The sequence below is a fragment of the Miscanthus floridulus genome, chromosome 1 (genome assembly GCF_019320115.1).
Source record: "Miscanthus floridulus cultivar M001 chromosome 1, ASM1932011v1, whole genome shotgun sequence".
Classification (NCBI taxonomy): domain Eukaryota; kingdom Viridiplantae; phylum Streptophyta; class Magnoliopsida; order Poales; family Poaceae; genus Miscanthus; species Miscanthus floridulus.
Window position 1 is genome coordinate 153,878,655 of NC_089580.1, and position 16,117 is coordinate 153,894,771.

Below are 16,117 nucleotides of genomic sequence, written 5' to 3' on the forward strand. Positions count from 1 at the left end.
GCTACGTAGACGATAGGTCCATCAATATTAAACATTACAAATGTTATGATTACAATTCAAATATTCTTATCCACATCTCGATCCCTCAAAATAAAAAAGAAATGTTCTTGGACTTCACACATGCTTCTCGGACTTCTTACAATAATCTGGCGAGCCGCTCTGGGCCATACTGGTCCTTGTACTTCACGAATTGTGCAATGGAAAATACTTCATCTTTTTCTAATACCTCGGCTAAGATGAATTTTGCCAGCTTCGATTGTAGTGCGACGATCTCCATGTCTAGCAGCCTTTCATGCTTATATTTCTTGTGTTGTCGTTCAAAAAAAATGGTATCCAAAGAGGAACAGTAAATCATTTTATTGAATTATTAACAGACATAAATAAAATGGGGATTATACACACCAACTTATCGGCTTCTTCCGATTTCCCGCCGATGTAGCGAAGCATTGTCCACATTACATAAAACCCGCATTCGTTGTTTCCCGCCGGCTGTGATAGGTACTTCCCCTCCATTTCGACAACCTTGAATGGGACTGGCGTCCCACCGATATATCTTCTTCGGACACTGAGCAACATTAAAAGGAGAAACATTAGAAAGCGGTATGTGTGATTAGAAAATAATAGTTATTAAGATCGCTTACTAATTCAGCACTGCCACCAGTGCATCGAGATAATGAATTTTTTTTTCTTCGAGTCCCACACCTCGAGCAGATTTTTAGTAAGATTAACACAAATGAAGACGAAATGGTTGCTGCAATCACAGAATCCTAATTATTGAATAATCTTAACGAAAAAAGAAGCATAAAATTAAAAGCCGAGAACACATACTCACAGTTGTAGGCTAGAAGTATGTGGGTTTTCTTCTTCATCGTGAATTCATCGAAAACAACAATTAATATCTGTTTCAGGTCTTCCACGTCACATCCAGAGGCCTAGACATGTCCTCTCATTGACTCGCATGGGGTCCAAGAAGCCTATGTAATCCCATTTGCTTTTTAGAATGCAAAATTTTGCTATACACCTACATAAAAATCATGAAAAGTGCTCAAAAGTTAACAATTTGTGTCTCGAGAGAGTAGTTAATTGTAATATCGTGCGTGTAGGGTACTTACATAGTCCACAGCGTCAACATTTGAACATCGAGAGAGCGTTTCTGGTATAGCTGGAACAAGCACTCCCACTCGACATCGAACTTCTCTTCTTCAGGATATTGGAAATCATATGGCGAACAGATAATAACCTCAAAACCAAAGTCGTCCATCTTTGTTGCTTGAGCCATGTAATATTCATGTAACTGGCGCATAATGTTGTCAGATTTTTATACTCATGATCGGGAACCAAAAGATTGCCCCTTTCATACTTCATTGTCGGTGTTCCCGTCCCTTGTACATCATAATAGATGTTCGCGGCCTCTTCCATGGTTAAATCAGGATTGTCTTCGACTAACTTCATAATGTTCCTTAAATCTTTATTGTGTATTTCTTCATCTCTTGTTGTAGCGTATTTATTCTGTGTTTGCCTTTCGAATTCGGACTTCAACAAAAACGGAGGCAGTGAGGCACATAGATTGAAGAAACTAACACAATCTTCCTTCGAGATGTGTGCTGTAAATTTTTCTTTCATCAAGGTGGTAACGCTGCCACTGAACGACCTTTTTCTTTTCTGTTGGTCCACTTTGGGAGCATTAGCGACTGAATCCAAGGAACACGCGTGGATTTTTTCAACCTTGAGGCCGATGGGGCAGATCATTTGCTTGGCCAAGTATGTCTTTTCTGGCAACTCGTTTTTTTCTGGGAGCATTTTCCTTATTATACCTAACAACTGATCGAAGCCTTTATCGCTCAATCCGTTTGTCGATTTGAACTCTAACAGCATGATGTCGGCTTCCAGTTTGCTCATTGGACAATTCCTATACAATGGTGTTTTGCCATCTTGTCTCATTTTCTCTAGCTTTCTTAGCTGTCTTTCACTAGGACATCCGGTCTCTACATTACGTAGCAGCTGAGAAATGCCATTGTTATCCTCGGTGTCATCAGCTAGCGTGCTCCTAAACACATTATTAACTGTGGCCATAGGTTCCGTGTTGACATCGGGTTCCTCGTCAGCATCGTGGATGGCTACGTCAGGCATGTCCACATCATCATCGTTTTCCTGCAGAACATTCACACCAACCTCGCCATGCATAGTCCATATCGTATAGTTTGGCATGAACCCCCTAGTAATCAAGTACGATCATATAGACTCAATTTGACGAAAATTCCTATGATTCTTGAAATCTTTGCATGGGCAGAAGACAGGGTTCCCATTCCCAGCATGGGCTTTGGCATTGGTGATAAACTGGCTGACGCCATGCATGTACCGCTTGTCCATTCGAGACAGATGCATCCACTCTCGATCCATCTCTGCACAAAAAATACTGAGATAGTAATTACAAAGAATTAATAAGAAATCGAGCTTCATGAACAACAATTGTAGCTCGAAAGTACCATTTTTGGAAAACATTATTGTACACTAATTATTGAAAAATTGAAATTGGTAGCCCCGGCCCTGTAAATTGAAAATCGTAGTAAAAACAATTATTGCACAATATTGAAGAACAACTATTCTACTCTACTTCTAAGAACTAATTATAGCATCACATACTAACAATGATGATCTTGACCACCATGGAATAATTAGCTAGGAATTTAAATGTGTTCATAGACACCAACCTGATGGATTCACCATAATTTGAGCCTGGCACAAATGTCTAATTGAAAAAGTGCTCTCTAGAATGGAGAAAGAACTAGAATGAGAATCAAGCAATGTAGCCATCAAAACAAAGCTAATTAAGCAACAAAATCAAAGGATTCGATGTTTTTTACTAACCTTAAAGCAAAAAGATCAAGCCATTCTTCAAAATCCAAGAACTAGCTTCATGGTGAAGAGCAGCCGCAACAATGGAGGGAAGGGTCCAAACGCGCGCCTCTGTTCTCGGAATAGAAGAGAGGAGGAAGGAGAGGACGGCTGTAGCCTTTTTGTGTTGTAGGCTTATCACCGTCGGTTCCTGGCTAGAACCGACAGTGATAGAGCCCAATCACTGTCGGCTCTTGGCTTAAACTGGCAGTGATGAGTGCCCGCCAAAACACTGTCGGTTCAAGCCACAAACCGACAGTGATGTGGTCCTTCACTGCCGGTTTTAGCCCAGCCCCAATCATTTTTTTCATTTTCAAGCTCATAACCGGCAGTGAAGGTACATCACTGCCGGTTCTTACAAATCTGGCAGTGATGAGGCCGGCAGTGATGTGCAAATCTGGCGTAGTGAAGACCCTATCCACACACTCTCCGATCCCTCTTAAGTTTCAACCCTTATAGGACTCAAGGTTCCAACTTAAATTGATATAGGGTTATGCTTTGCTGACGGGTCTTCGGGCAACGTCTGGGCTTTTGAGCTACACGTGGTTGTTTCTTTCTACATTTTCCTTTTTGGCTGCATGTGGCTATGGCTGGGATTCTAGAAGACAATCCACCTTCATCATGATACCTTTTTTCTTTTCTTTTTTCTCATTTCCTCAATGGTATAGAATCGACCTACAATCCCAGTTAGAAAACCCCTTTAGTCTCAGTTTTTCAGCTAGGACTGCGAATCTAGGACTAAAGGCCCCATTCTTTAGTCCCGGGTCAGGCAACCGGGACTGAATGGGACCTTTAGTCCCAGTTGATAACACCAACTAGGACTAAAAGGGCCTCTAGTCCGCACCATGGGCAGGCACCTTTAGTCCCAGTTGGTGCCAACCGAGACTATAGAACTCTTTTTCTTTTTCTATTCAATTCTTTTATGGTTTTCTTTTCTTTTATGGTTTCATTTCTTTTATGATTTCCTTTTCTGTGGCCCTGGCCGTTGGGACCCGGGACCAATGCTGACATTAGTCCTAGGCCCGAAGATGAGCGGGAATAAAACTAAAATTCGAAGGTCCATTCACTACTAGTGCCTTTTCTATTTTTATTTTATTTATTTTGAGAACATGCATTTAGTCAAAGTTAGCTACCTTTAGTTTGGTTGGTAATTTGGATACTTAGGTTTGTTTAATGTAAAATATGATATGTTTATGTATGGAAAGGAATAATGCAAAGAAAATCACAACATGCATGCCACAACCTTGTTCCCTGAGCACTAGGATGGCAGGGAGCATGCATCTTGGAAAAACAAAGAATGGTATTTATACCCTAGTACACTGGTCATTTGTTGTAGCTAGATGAGTTGAAGAATGATGAAGCTATTAGATGACTATGATCACTCCATTAACCCTCTCTCATGTGCTCATTGATCACATCTAATGCATATACTAGAACTTAGTGTATCTCTAAGAGATAGGTCTCCTAGCATGAGAGCTTGAGTGTTTAGGCTTGTGTGCCATTCTGATATTGTTGACCCTCAAAAGTTGATGTGGAGCGGTGGTAAGTAGGTGTGTGGGCGGGTGGGGGTGGGGGCGAGTAGACATGTTCCTTGGTAGAGAAGCTCCCTAGTGGATGGCGCCAAGGTGATTGTAAGTGCCAGGCAACGACAATGAGCCTTAGTGATTTTAAAAACATACCTTGGTTGTTGCAAGCCTTCGTGGCAAACTTAACACCATGACTATGAGAAGGTTTGGTAATAGGGAGTGTACCTTGGTGAGCCCTAACGTGGACTAGGTGTTTCGTTTGGGCAACTGATACCATGAGACACATCCTTGTCTCTAAGACTTTTCCTTCACTCGACTTGTTCTTTACTTATGGCATTTAAGCTTCTGCATTGTGCTTTATTTGTGTGGTATTTACCTTTTCTATATTAAAATAGGGTAGTTGTTAAGATTGGGTATAGGTTGGAAAATCTTTGTGGGTTAGGTATGTGGAGCATACTGGTAAAGTTCAAATAGAGCCTAAGTTAAATTTCTAAGAGATCGGTTGAAAGGATCTAGATGCTAGGGGATGAATAGCCTATAAAAATTTCTCTATAAATCGCACAACACTAGACCAAAGTAGTTAGTATAAAAAGAGATCCTAATAGAAACTACTTTGTCTAGTTCTATTTCACCCAACACAAGACTCTAAACAGTTCTAGTAGCAAATGAATTCTACCACTAGAGCACACAACCACACAACGGCTAGCAACTAACAAGCTACTCCTAGCTAGCTAAACAAGAAGAGCAACTAAACTAGCAACTCAACTAACTAAAGCTACAACTACAAGCAACTACCACACACAAGCAATAGATATGAATGTAAAGGACAAGTGAGTAGTATGCAAACCAAGCCGGGCAAGAGAGATGACAAAATCAATTTTCTCCTGAGGCTTGGTTGTTGCTGTCAACTTAATCCCCATTGTGGCGAGTCTCTAGGTGAGTGATTCGTGTGCTAACTAGCCCCTCAAGGTAGACCCATAACTTGGGTGCCACAAGAATCAATCACAAGAGCACTCCAATAAGCCACGAACATTCCACTAGTGTTGCCCTTCGTGACCACTACGTGAAAAACGGTTTCTAGCAACGGGACAATTTTTTTTAGGGGCGGCTGGTGATGGAGCCGCCCCTACAGTAACGTGCTCGAGAGTCCAGAAACCAACCGCCCCTACAAACGGAACAGCAGGGGCGGCTGGTAATACGAGCCGCCCCTACAAATAGATTGGATTTGTAGGGGCGGCTCACTCACCGGCCGCCCCTACAAATACTCCAACAAATAAATACTCGGAACCCGCACGCGACGCCGACCGCAGATCCTTCGTCTCCTTCTCCTCTCAGCCCTCCCTCCCTCGCTGGCGAATCGACTCAAACCCTAACCCCTCTCCTTCCCAATCCTCGCGCCGCACTCGCAAAAAGGTGGAACGCATCTGCAGACCGCCCCTCCACCCTTAGACCTAGGTATTCATACTCCTCTTGGCTCCTCTCATCTTCCCCTTCTGTTCTTCCTCTCTAATCTCTCTAATCCCTTGTCTCTGCAAAATCAGATCCAGAACATTGGTGCACTCCGTCATCTCCATCGAAGCTTTGGGGGCCATCCTGCACCTAGAATCTTTGACGACTGTCAGTCGTTGCTGCACTTCGTAACAGGTACTTCCCAGTGTATTTCCCCTCTAATATTTATGCGATTTGAGCCACAGATTCGTTCCCCATACTTCCAGTTTCATTTTCCTTCGTTTTTTTTCATTTGGTTCACAGATTCATTTTTGCAAACTAGAAGAAGGGTATCGTAGTACAGGTTGGGGTGGGGAATGGTTCTTTCAATGGTTAAGCCTTCACGTACCACCAGGCACAACCCAATCAGAAAGTTTGTGCTAGACGAAATATGCACAAGATATTTAGTCTGTAGTAGAGAAACATTTTTTTATGAAATAAGATGGACCGTTGATATCCTGTAGTTTTTAATCCATGAACTAGGACTGCAGATATATATCCTCATCTGAGAATATTAATTTTAAGATGGATTGATGTTATTCATGCTTTTTTATTCCACACATAAGACCAACTAAATAAGAGCTGACTTTTCATGTTCCTATAGATGGACAACCCTTCAGATTTTCATAGGAAATTGGCTTTTATGGTTGCATCTATGGTGGCATATTGGGCAGATCTGGCAGCTGTCTGAGCAACCCCCTCCGGCCATCGGATTCTGGGCAAGGATCTGGGATTCGACCGAGACAGTCCGAATTTCGGCGAAATTCGTCCATTTCGGTTAGGTCCGAAACGAATTTTGTGCTTCAAATCTCGAAATTTCACCGAATTGAGTCCGAAATTGGACCGAAATTTCCCGAAATTCGACCATTTCGGTTGGGACCGAATTTTTTTCCAAAATGAATCCCAGAACCTTGATTCTGGGACGACGGCTCCTTCCACCACAGCAATCAAGAACACGGCTCCTCTCCTACAGTTCCACTTCTTTGTGTGACTGTCTGACCGGTGGGCTTCCCCCATTTTTGCTTTTGCTAGACTAGCTGATGTGATGTGCTCAGACCTGGTCCTTTGTTTGATGCATGTTTATCTGAGGATGATAAAGTAAAGAAGCAAGGATGGAGATCATGACAGAAGGGACCAGAGGTGAATGTTCCCTGAACTCATATCCCTTCAGTAGCAAGTTGTTATTTTAGTGGAATGCTTATTTCTGATTTTTTATTTTCCTATCATGCTTGCCATAGCTTAGTGGAGCTTTATGTCCTTTGAAATTTCATCAGCACGAGACTGGCATGTCTGAGTGGCTATGTACAAGAGCTTGAGTTACCAAGGTGTTGTTTTTAGATCATTAGATGCTGTCTCTGGAAAATTTAGTTACATTATTGTTCATCCCACTAATCAGAGTTTTGTTAAGTGGAATTAAACTATACATGATTTTGTGATTTTGTGGTATGTATCACAGAAATGTTACCTGAAAAGTGATCAACCCGCAACAGTCTAACTGAAACTATACATGATTGTTGGCTAAATTATCTTTTGGCTAAGTTGTTCTTGTTCCTAACTGAAACAAGCATTATCTTAACTTCTGAACTGCATTGAATCTAGGAATGATTAATAGGACTGTGCACATTATATTTAGGTAGTAAAATCTGTTGTAAGAACTAGTGTGCTTCTTCTGAAAATTCAGATTAAACCCATTTCCAATGAACTGGTCATTTCAGTCAAACAGTTTATAAATTTACTCTCCTCGGCTTGCTGCTCAGTGAACTGCTCATTCCAGAACACCACTACCACTGTAAATTTTCTGCTATTAGTACTCTTGACATTTTTAGAAGTTGCTGATAGCCAGTTATCTTTAGTGAGGATTTGTTTATATGATTTTGTTGGACACAACCATATCTCGAATGCCATTGCATTACTTGTTCTGCATACTCTTCAGCCTACCGCTTGATTCAGACTAACACCACTATACCAGTGATTCCGTGGAAAACCAGAGGACCAGCTAGTGAAACAAAACATAGCAACTATACATAACACATCATTTCCTATTCCTGGTTTGAGAACTACACTCACCATTTTCTGTTGTTATTACATAAGTGCTACTACACATTTAATGAGTGATTACAGATTAGTAAAAATATTTCAACTAATTGCTATCTTACTAATTTGCTAAATTGCTGAGATGTTCACTTAAAATAGGCAATAATGTGCTATCTTACTAAATCTGGAATATTCTTACAAAATTGCAACCATGTTCAATGGATGCCCACAAGTATTTATGGAAAGTCTAAAATGGGCAATAATGATATTGGGAGTTTGAGATGTGTGCTTACTGATTTTTCAACTCAACTTTACTGATTTTCAACTCAAGTTTATCTAGTAATATTGTAAGAGCATAAAAGAACTATTTCAGCTTATACGAACGGTCCATTTTCAGGTTGATGATGTACTAGAGTCGAAGTTGGATAGAAGATTTGAACTTGTCATGGATGAAAGGACTCTTGATGCAATTGGGCTCCATCCTGATCAACCTGTGATGAAGAGGTAAATGCATGAAACTTGGTGTAGATCTTGATGTGTTATGAGAACACCTTCTATGTTTTTTTGTTTATATCCATGTGGCCGGAGCAAGATATATAGAAGGGATAATGATGACGATTCCTACTTTCATAGTTTGATCAGGTAGTTGATGTCGTGGTGCTAATCACGTGGTTTGCCTCCTCTCTGGTGGCCGTGTGTTGGTCAGCGCGGTATGTAGTAGCGGTTCCATGGTAGTCTGACTATTTCGAAGTAGCATCTTTATCTTTTAGGTACATCCAAGGCAGGCCTTTAAAAAGTCTTGTGCTCAGGTGCTCCTTTTAGAGTAGTTTATGCTTTGGGTAAGGTTTCACACCCATTCAATACCATGAAAAGTAGATATTTGGAACAGTTCTTGAGGTCTCTGCCATCTACCATTCCACCATCAGGTGGCATTTCTTGTTTTGCGAAAACTTGGTGCAGTGCATCTTATTGCATTTAATAGACTTTCATGTTTGTTAACAACATAATTTTTTATGATGCTCAGCAGAAAGGAACCTAGTTATGTCAATGTGCCTGATTCAGTGGCAAGTGAGGTAAATAACTACTGCCTAGAATTTCAGGTGGTTTGTTTCATACTTCTGTATAACTAATGGTCATTCTATGCATCATGAAAGCTAAACACCGCCATGGATCTGACGAGAGGCAGCCACTTCTTCCTGTATGATTTTGTAGAAGAGGTGGTTCTCCCCTAGCTTTCTAGTAGATTGTACTCCCATTCCAAATTATAGTTCACTCTGGCTTTTCCTAAATCGAAGTTCTGTCTAACTTTGACCATGCAAAAAATGCACCAACATCTAAAAGATTTTTTTTTCTTGAACATGCATGAGAGCTGTGTGTCTGTTAAGAAGAAAACAAAAAAAACGTTTTGATAGTGTATTTATTTGGACTTTTATATATTAATATATTTTTTCTAAAAACTTAGTCAAAGTTAGAGTAGTTTGACTTAGTACAAAGCCAAAAATGAACTATATCTGACATAGTTAAAGTTAACAAGGTTGGTTAGTTTACTTGTTTATCTTTAACGCTAATTGAAAAATATATGTTCGGGTTGAATTTGAATTGTAAATTTAATTTTTTTTGGTGAAAAAATGATTTGTAGGGGCGGTTGGTACTGTAGCCGCCCCTACAAATCGATTTGTAGGGGCGGCTGGTGTTCCCAGACCGCCCCTACAAATCGATTTGTAGGGGCGGCTACAGTACCAACCGCCCCTACAAATCGATTTGTAGGGGCGGCTACAGTACCAACCGCCCCTACAAATCGATTTGTAGGGGCGGTCTGGGAACCGCCCCTACAATTGCATGATTTGTAGAGACCCTTGCGTAGGGGTGGCTGGGCAAACCGCCCCTACAAATGCACTGTAGCCGCCCCTGGAAATGATATTTGACGTAGTGGATCTCCCGCGGAGTGAGCACAAAACCCCACACAAATCAGCGATCGGAGGCGGCTAACAATCACCATCAAGCCCCTCAATGATCCCCGCTGCTCCAAGCCGTCTAAGTGGCACAACCACCAAGAGTAACAAGAAATCAATGGCCCAAACAATGAACTAGATCTCTCCCAAACTCACTTTGGATCAAGCACTAGATCTCTCCTAAATTCACTCTGGATCAAGCAAGAAGCAAGGAGATGAGTGGAGGGTGTTTTTGAGAGCTCACACAAGTGTTGGATTAGTTAGAATGCCAAGAGGAGACCCCAAGGGTCGGACAACACATATTTATAGAACAACCATTGGTAAATTAGTATATCATTTTTGTCAATCACATTTTAACCGTCGGTTTTATTAGAACCATTGGTAAATTAGTATACCCCTGTCGGTGAAAATCATTTTCATTTGCCGATTCTTGTTCAAAACCTAGTGAAAATGATTTTCATAGCTGGTCCTAGCTAGAGAAGGCCCAACGGTGAAAACCAACGGGAGTAGTCTGAGCATTCCTTTCTCTACCACCTGTGTGCTTTCTCTGGCTGGCTGATAGGCAGGGCCGTGCGCCCACATGTCACCCCCTAAATTGACGCAAGTAGATCAGCATGAGGGGCTGAGCGTGGGTGGCTGGGAGCGGCGGTACCCCGGCATGACCTCTGGATCTCGGCACGTTGGTGACCAGGGGCGGGTTGCTCGGTTACTAAGAGTAACTCCAAGAGACTTAAAATTACACTACGTCAAATATCATTTCCAGGGGCGGCTACAGTGCATTTGTAGGGGCGGTTTGCCCAGCCGCCCCTACGCAAGAGTCTCTACAAATCATGCAATTGTAGGGGCGGTTCCCAGACCGCCCCTACAAATCGATTTGTAGGGGCGGTTGGTACTGTAGCCGCCCCCTACAAATCGATTTGTAGGGACGGTTGGTACCGTAGTCGCCCATACAAATCGATTTATAGGGGCGGTCTGGGAACACCAGCCGCCCCTACAAATCGATTTGTAGGGGCGGCTACAGTACTAACCGCCCCTACAAATCATTTTTTCGCCAAAAAAAATTAAATTTACAATTCAAATTCAACCCGAACATATATTTTTCAATTAGCGTTAAAGATAAACAAGTAAACTAACCAACCTTGTTAACTTTAACTATGTCAGATATAGTTCATTTTTGGCTTTGTACTAAGTCAAACTACTCTAACTTTGACTAAGTTTTTAGAAAAAATATATTAATATATAAAAGTCCAAATAAATAAACTATCAAAACGTCTTTTTGTTTTCTTCTTAACAGACACACAGCTCTCATGCATGTTCAAGAAAAAAAAATCTTTTAGATGTTGGTGCATTTTTTGCATGGTCAAAGTTAGACAGAACTTCGATTTAGGAAAAGCCAGAGTGAACTATAATTTGGAATGGGAGTACAATCTACTAGAAAGCTAGGGGAGAACCACCTCTTCTACAAAATCATACAGGAAGAAGTGGCTGCCTCTCGTCAGATCCATGGCGGTGTTTAGCTTTCATGATGCATAGAATGACCATTAGTTATACAGAAGTATGAAACAAACCACCTGAAATTCTAGACAGTAGTTATTTACCTCACTTGCCACTGAATCAGGCACATTGACATAACTAGGTTCCTTTCTGCTGAGCATCATAAAAAATTATGTTGTTAACAAACATGAAAGTCTATTAAATGCAATAAGATGCACTGCACCAAGTTTTCACAAAACAAGAAATGCCACCTGATGGTGGAATGGTAGATGGCAGAGACCTCAAGAACTGTTCCAAATATCTACTTTTCATGGTATTGAATGGGTGTGAAACCTTACCCAAAGCATAAACTACTCTAAAAGGAGCACCTGAGCACAAGACTTTTTAAAGGCCTGCCTTGGATGTACCTAAAAGATAAAGATGCTACTTCGAAATAGTCAGACTACCATGGAACCGCTACTACATACCGCGCTGACCAACACACGGCCACCAGAGAGGAGGCAAACCACGTGATTAGCACCACGACATCAACTACCTGATCAAACTATGAAAGTAGGAATCGTCATCATTATCCCTTCTATATATCTTGCTCCGGCCACATGGATATAAACAAAAAAGCATAGAAGGTGTTCTCATAACACATCAAGATCTACACCAAGTTTCATGCATTTACCTCTTCATCACAGGTTGATCAGGATGGAGCCCAATTGCATCAAGAGTCCTTTCATCCATGACAAGTTCAAATCTTCTATCCACCTTCGACTCTAGTACATCATCAACCTGAAAATGGACCGTTCGTATAAGCTGAAATAGTTCTTTTATGCTCTTACAATATTACTAGATAAACTTGAGTTGAAAATCAGTAAAGTTGAGTTGAAAAATCAGTAAGCACACATCTCAAACTCCCAATATCATTATTGCCCATTTTAGACTTTCCATAAATACTTGTGGGCATCCATTGAACATGGTTGCAATTTTGTAAGAATATTCCAGATTTAGTAAGATAGCACATTATTGCCTATTTTAAGTGAACATCTCAGCAATTTAGCAAATTAGTAAGATAGCAATTAGTTGAAATATTTTTACTAATCTGTAATCACTCATTAAATGTGTAGTAGCACTTATGTAATAACAACAGAAAATGGTGAGTGTAGTTCTCAAACCAGGAATAGGAAATGATGTGTTATGTATAGTTGCTATGTTTTGTTTCACTAGCTGGTCCTCTGGTTTTCCACGGAATCACTGGTATAGTGGTGTTAGTCTGAATCAAGCGGTAGGCTGAAGAGTATGCAGAACAAGTAATGCAATGGCATTCGAGATATGGTTGTGTCCAACAAAATCATATAAACAAATCCTCACTAAAGATAACTGGCTATCAGCAACTTCTAAAAATGTCAAGAGTACTAATAGCAGAAAATTTACAGTGGTAGTGGTGTTCTGGAATGAGCAGTTCACTGAGCAGCAAGCTGAGGAGAGTAAATTTATAAACTGTTTGACTGAAATGACCAGTTCATTGGAAATGGGTTTAATCTGAATTTTCAGAAGAAGCACACTAGTTCTTACAACAGATTTTACTACCTAAATATAATGTGCACAGTCCTATTAATCATTCCTAGATTCAATGCAGTTCAGAAGTTAAGATAATGCTTGTTTCAGTTAGGAACAAGAACAACTTAGCCAAAAGATAATTTAGCCAACAATCATGTATAGTTTCAGTTAGACTGTTGCGGGTTGATCACTTTTCAGGTAACATTTCTGTGATACATACCACAAAATCACAAAATCATGTATAGTTTAATTCCACTTAACAAAACTCTGATTAGTGGGATGAACAATAATGTAACTAAATTTTCCAGAGACAGCATCTAATGATCTAAAAACAACACCTTGGTAACTCAAGCTCTTGTACATAGCCACTCAGACATGCCAGTCTCGTGCTGATGAAATTTCAAAGGACATAAAGCTCCACTAAGCTATGGCAAGCATGATAGGAAAATAAAAAATCAGAAATAAGCATTCCACTAAAATAACAACTTGCTACTGAAGGGATATGAGTTCAGGGAACATTCACCTCTGGTCCCTTCTGTCATGATCTCCATCCTTGCTTCTTTACTTTATCATCCTCAGATAAACATGCATCAAACAAAGGACCAGGTCTGAGCACATCACATCAGCTAGTCTAGCAAAAGCAAAAATGGGGGAAGCCCACCGGTCAGACAGTCACACAAAGAAGTGGAACTGTAGGAGAGGAGCCGTGTTCTTGATTGCTGTGGTGGAAGGAGCCGTCGTCCCAGAATCAAGGTTCTGGGATTCATTTTGGAAAAAAATTCGGTCCCAACCGAAATGGTCGAATTTCGGGAAATTTCGGTCCAATTTCGGACTCAATTCGGTGAAATTTCGAGATTTGAAGCACAAAATTCGTTTCGGACCTAACCGAAATGGACGAATTTCGCCGAAATTCGGACTGTCTCGGTCGAATCCCAGATCCTTGCCCAGAATCCGATGGCCGGAGGGGGTTGCTCAGACAGCTGCCAGATCTGCCCAATATGCCACCATAGATGCAACCATAAAAGCCAATTTCCTATGAAAATCTGAAGGGTTGTCCATCTATAGGAACATGAAAAGTCAGCTCTTATTTAGTTGGTCTTATGTGTGGAATAAAAAAGCATGAATAACATCAATCCATCTTAAAATTAATATTCTCAGATGAGGATATATATCTGCAGTCCTAGTTCATGGATTAAAAACTACAGGATATCAACGGTCCATCTTATTTCATAAAAAAATGTTTCTCTACTACAGACTAAATATCTTGTGCATATTTCGTCTAGCACAAACTTTCTGATTGGGTTGTGCCTGGTGGTACGTGAAGGCTTAACCATTGAAAGAACCATTCCCCACCCCAACCTGTACTACGATACCCTTCTTCTAGTTTGCAAAAATGAATCTGTGAACCAAATGAAAAAAAACGAAGGAAAATGAAACTGGAAGTATGGGGAACGAATCTGTGGCTCAAATCGCATAAATATTAGAGGGGAAATACACTGGGAAGTACCTGTTACGAAGTGCAGCAACGACTGACAGTCGTCAAAGATTCTAGGTGCAGGATGGCCCCCAAAGCTTCGATGGAGATGACGGAGTGCACCAATGTTCTGGATCTGATTTTGCAGAGACAAGGGATTAGAGAGATTAGAGAGGAAGAACAGAAGGGGAAGATGAGAGGAGCCAAGAGGAGTATGAATACCTAGGTCTAAGGGTGGAGGGGCGGTCTGCAGATGCGTTCCACCTTTTTGCGAGTGCGGCGCGAGGATTGGGAAGGAGAGGGGTTAGGGTTTGAGTCGATTCGCCAGCGAGGGAGGGAGGGCTGAGAGGAGAAGGAGACGAAGGATCTGCGGTCGGCGTCGCGTGCGGGTTCCGAGTATTTATTTGTTGGAGTATTTGTAGGGGCGGCCGGTGAGTGAGCCGCCCCTACAAATCCAATCTATTTGTAGGGGCGGCTCGTATTACCAGCCGCCCCTGCTGTTCCGTTTGTAGGGACGGTTGGTTTCTGGACTCTCGAGCACGTTACTGTAGGGGCGGCTCCATCACCAGCCGCCCCTAAAAAAAATTGTCCCGTTGCTAGAAACCGTTTTTCACGTAGTGTTAGATGCTAAATTGTGAGATTTAGCTATTGCGTAAAATAGAAAGCCCATCTAAAATGTATAGTTTTATAATAGGCTAGCTAAATTGAAAAACACATATAGCAAGTAGGACTCGCTAGGGAAATATGACTATCGAGAGAACTGTGGGATAGACAGCTGGGAAAAATAGAAAGCAATATAGAAAAGCTGTTGGAATGCTTTTTTGAACTACAATAACTATAAATAGTTTTACAAATACATTTACCTAGTCTGGTTGGAGTTGCTCTAAGCCAGGTTAAAATATAGCTAAGTAGGTTTTGGTAGAGGTGCTGCAAGGAGTGCCATTACGAGTTGCACAAAGCATGCCCGTGTAGCTTGGAGTTTCAGTGTCAACACAACCACCCAACACGGCCATCACTCCTTAAAAAGGTTTTGGTTTCGATACAACCATGTGCATCCCCTGGTCCAAATGAACTAGCAGCGATGATTAATTTGGTTGACATCATTCACATATATATATACTCCATAAGATGGAGCTAAAAGTTCAAGTCATCTTCTTTAGCAGATTTAATTAGTGATTTGACATCCAAAATCCAAGCAACACTCTGTACCTAGTTAAAGTTTGATCAAATTAATAAAAAATAGTATGATTTTTTAATACAAAATAAGTATACTATATACATAATAAAGAAGCTTATAAAGATATATGTTATTATAAACTTGGTAAAACTTATAGTTTGACTTTGAGGCTATGAAAGAAAATTATAATTTTTTAACCAAGGGGTAGTTTTATAGAAAAAGGCACGCCCACAAGTGGCCGCAAGGGGCAATCTGAGCAATTCCCCTCCTCTGCGGCACCAATCTTGATGCATCTTTTCCCTCTCTCCTCTGCCAATAAAAATCCACTGCCGCCCCCACCCAGGCACCTGCAGCTCCGGCCGGCACCGTCCCCACCCCATCACGTGTAGCTCCGTTGGCGGCCGTCGCCACTTTGACCTGCAAACCCGGCAGGCATCGCCTCGGCACCTCGACACCTCCAGCTTTGGTCGTCGCTGCCGCTCACCTCGGCACCACCCCCTCAAACCAACCCCGGCCCAGCCCCCAGTGG

At 41.3% G+C, this 16,117-nt stretch overlaps 3 long non-coding RNA genes across 5 annotated transcripts; 2 read left to right on the top strand and 1 right to left on the bottom strand.

The window, feature by feature from the left end:
- The first annotated feature begins 5,706 nt into the window (after window positions 1-5,706).
- On the top strand, window positions 5,707-6,626 carry LOC136498370 (uncharacterized). Its single transcript, XR_010769602.1, has 3 exons — window positions 5,707-5,876; window positions 5,963-6,065; window positions 6,514-6,626. It is a non-coding gene; the product is annotated as an uncharacterized lncRNA (long non-coding RNA).
- Window positions 6,627-6,828: 202 nt separating this feature from the next.
- On the top strand, window positions 6,829-9,527 carry LOC136498364 (uncharacterized). 2 transcript variants are annotated; one of them, XR_010769599.1, is made up of 4 exons: window positions 6,829-7,049; window positions 8,341-8,447; window positions 8,968-9,016; window positions 9,098-9,527. It is a non-coding gene; the product is annotated as an uncharacterized lncRNA (long non-coding RNA). The 2 variants fall into 2 exon arrangements; XR_010769600.1 differs by having other exon boundaries at window positions 8,971-9,016; window positions 9,098-9,525.
- A 2,105-nt stretch (window positions 9,528-11,632) lies between these two features.
- LOC136498378 (uncharacterized) lies at window positions 11,633-14,805 on the bottom strand. 2 transcript variants are annotated; one of them, XR_010769606.1, is made up of 3 exons: window positions 14,634-14,805; window positions 14,445-14,547; window positions 11,633-12,169 (listed from the first exon to the last, which is right to left on the bottom strand). It is a non-coding gene; the product is annotated as an uncharacterized lncRNA (long non-coding RNA). The 2 variants fall into 2 exon arrangements; XR_010769605.1 differs by lacking the exon at window positions 11,633-12,169 and adding an exon at window positions 13,881-13,996 and having other exon boundaries at window positions 14,634-14,799.
- Between the last annotated feature and the right edge of the window lie 1,312 nt (window positions 14,806-16,117).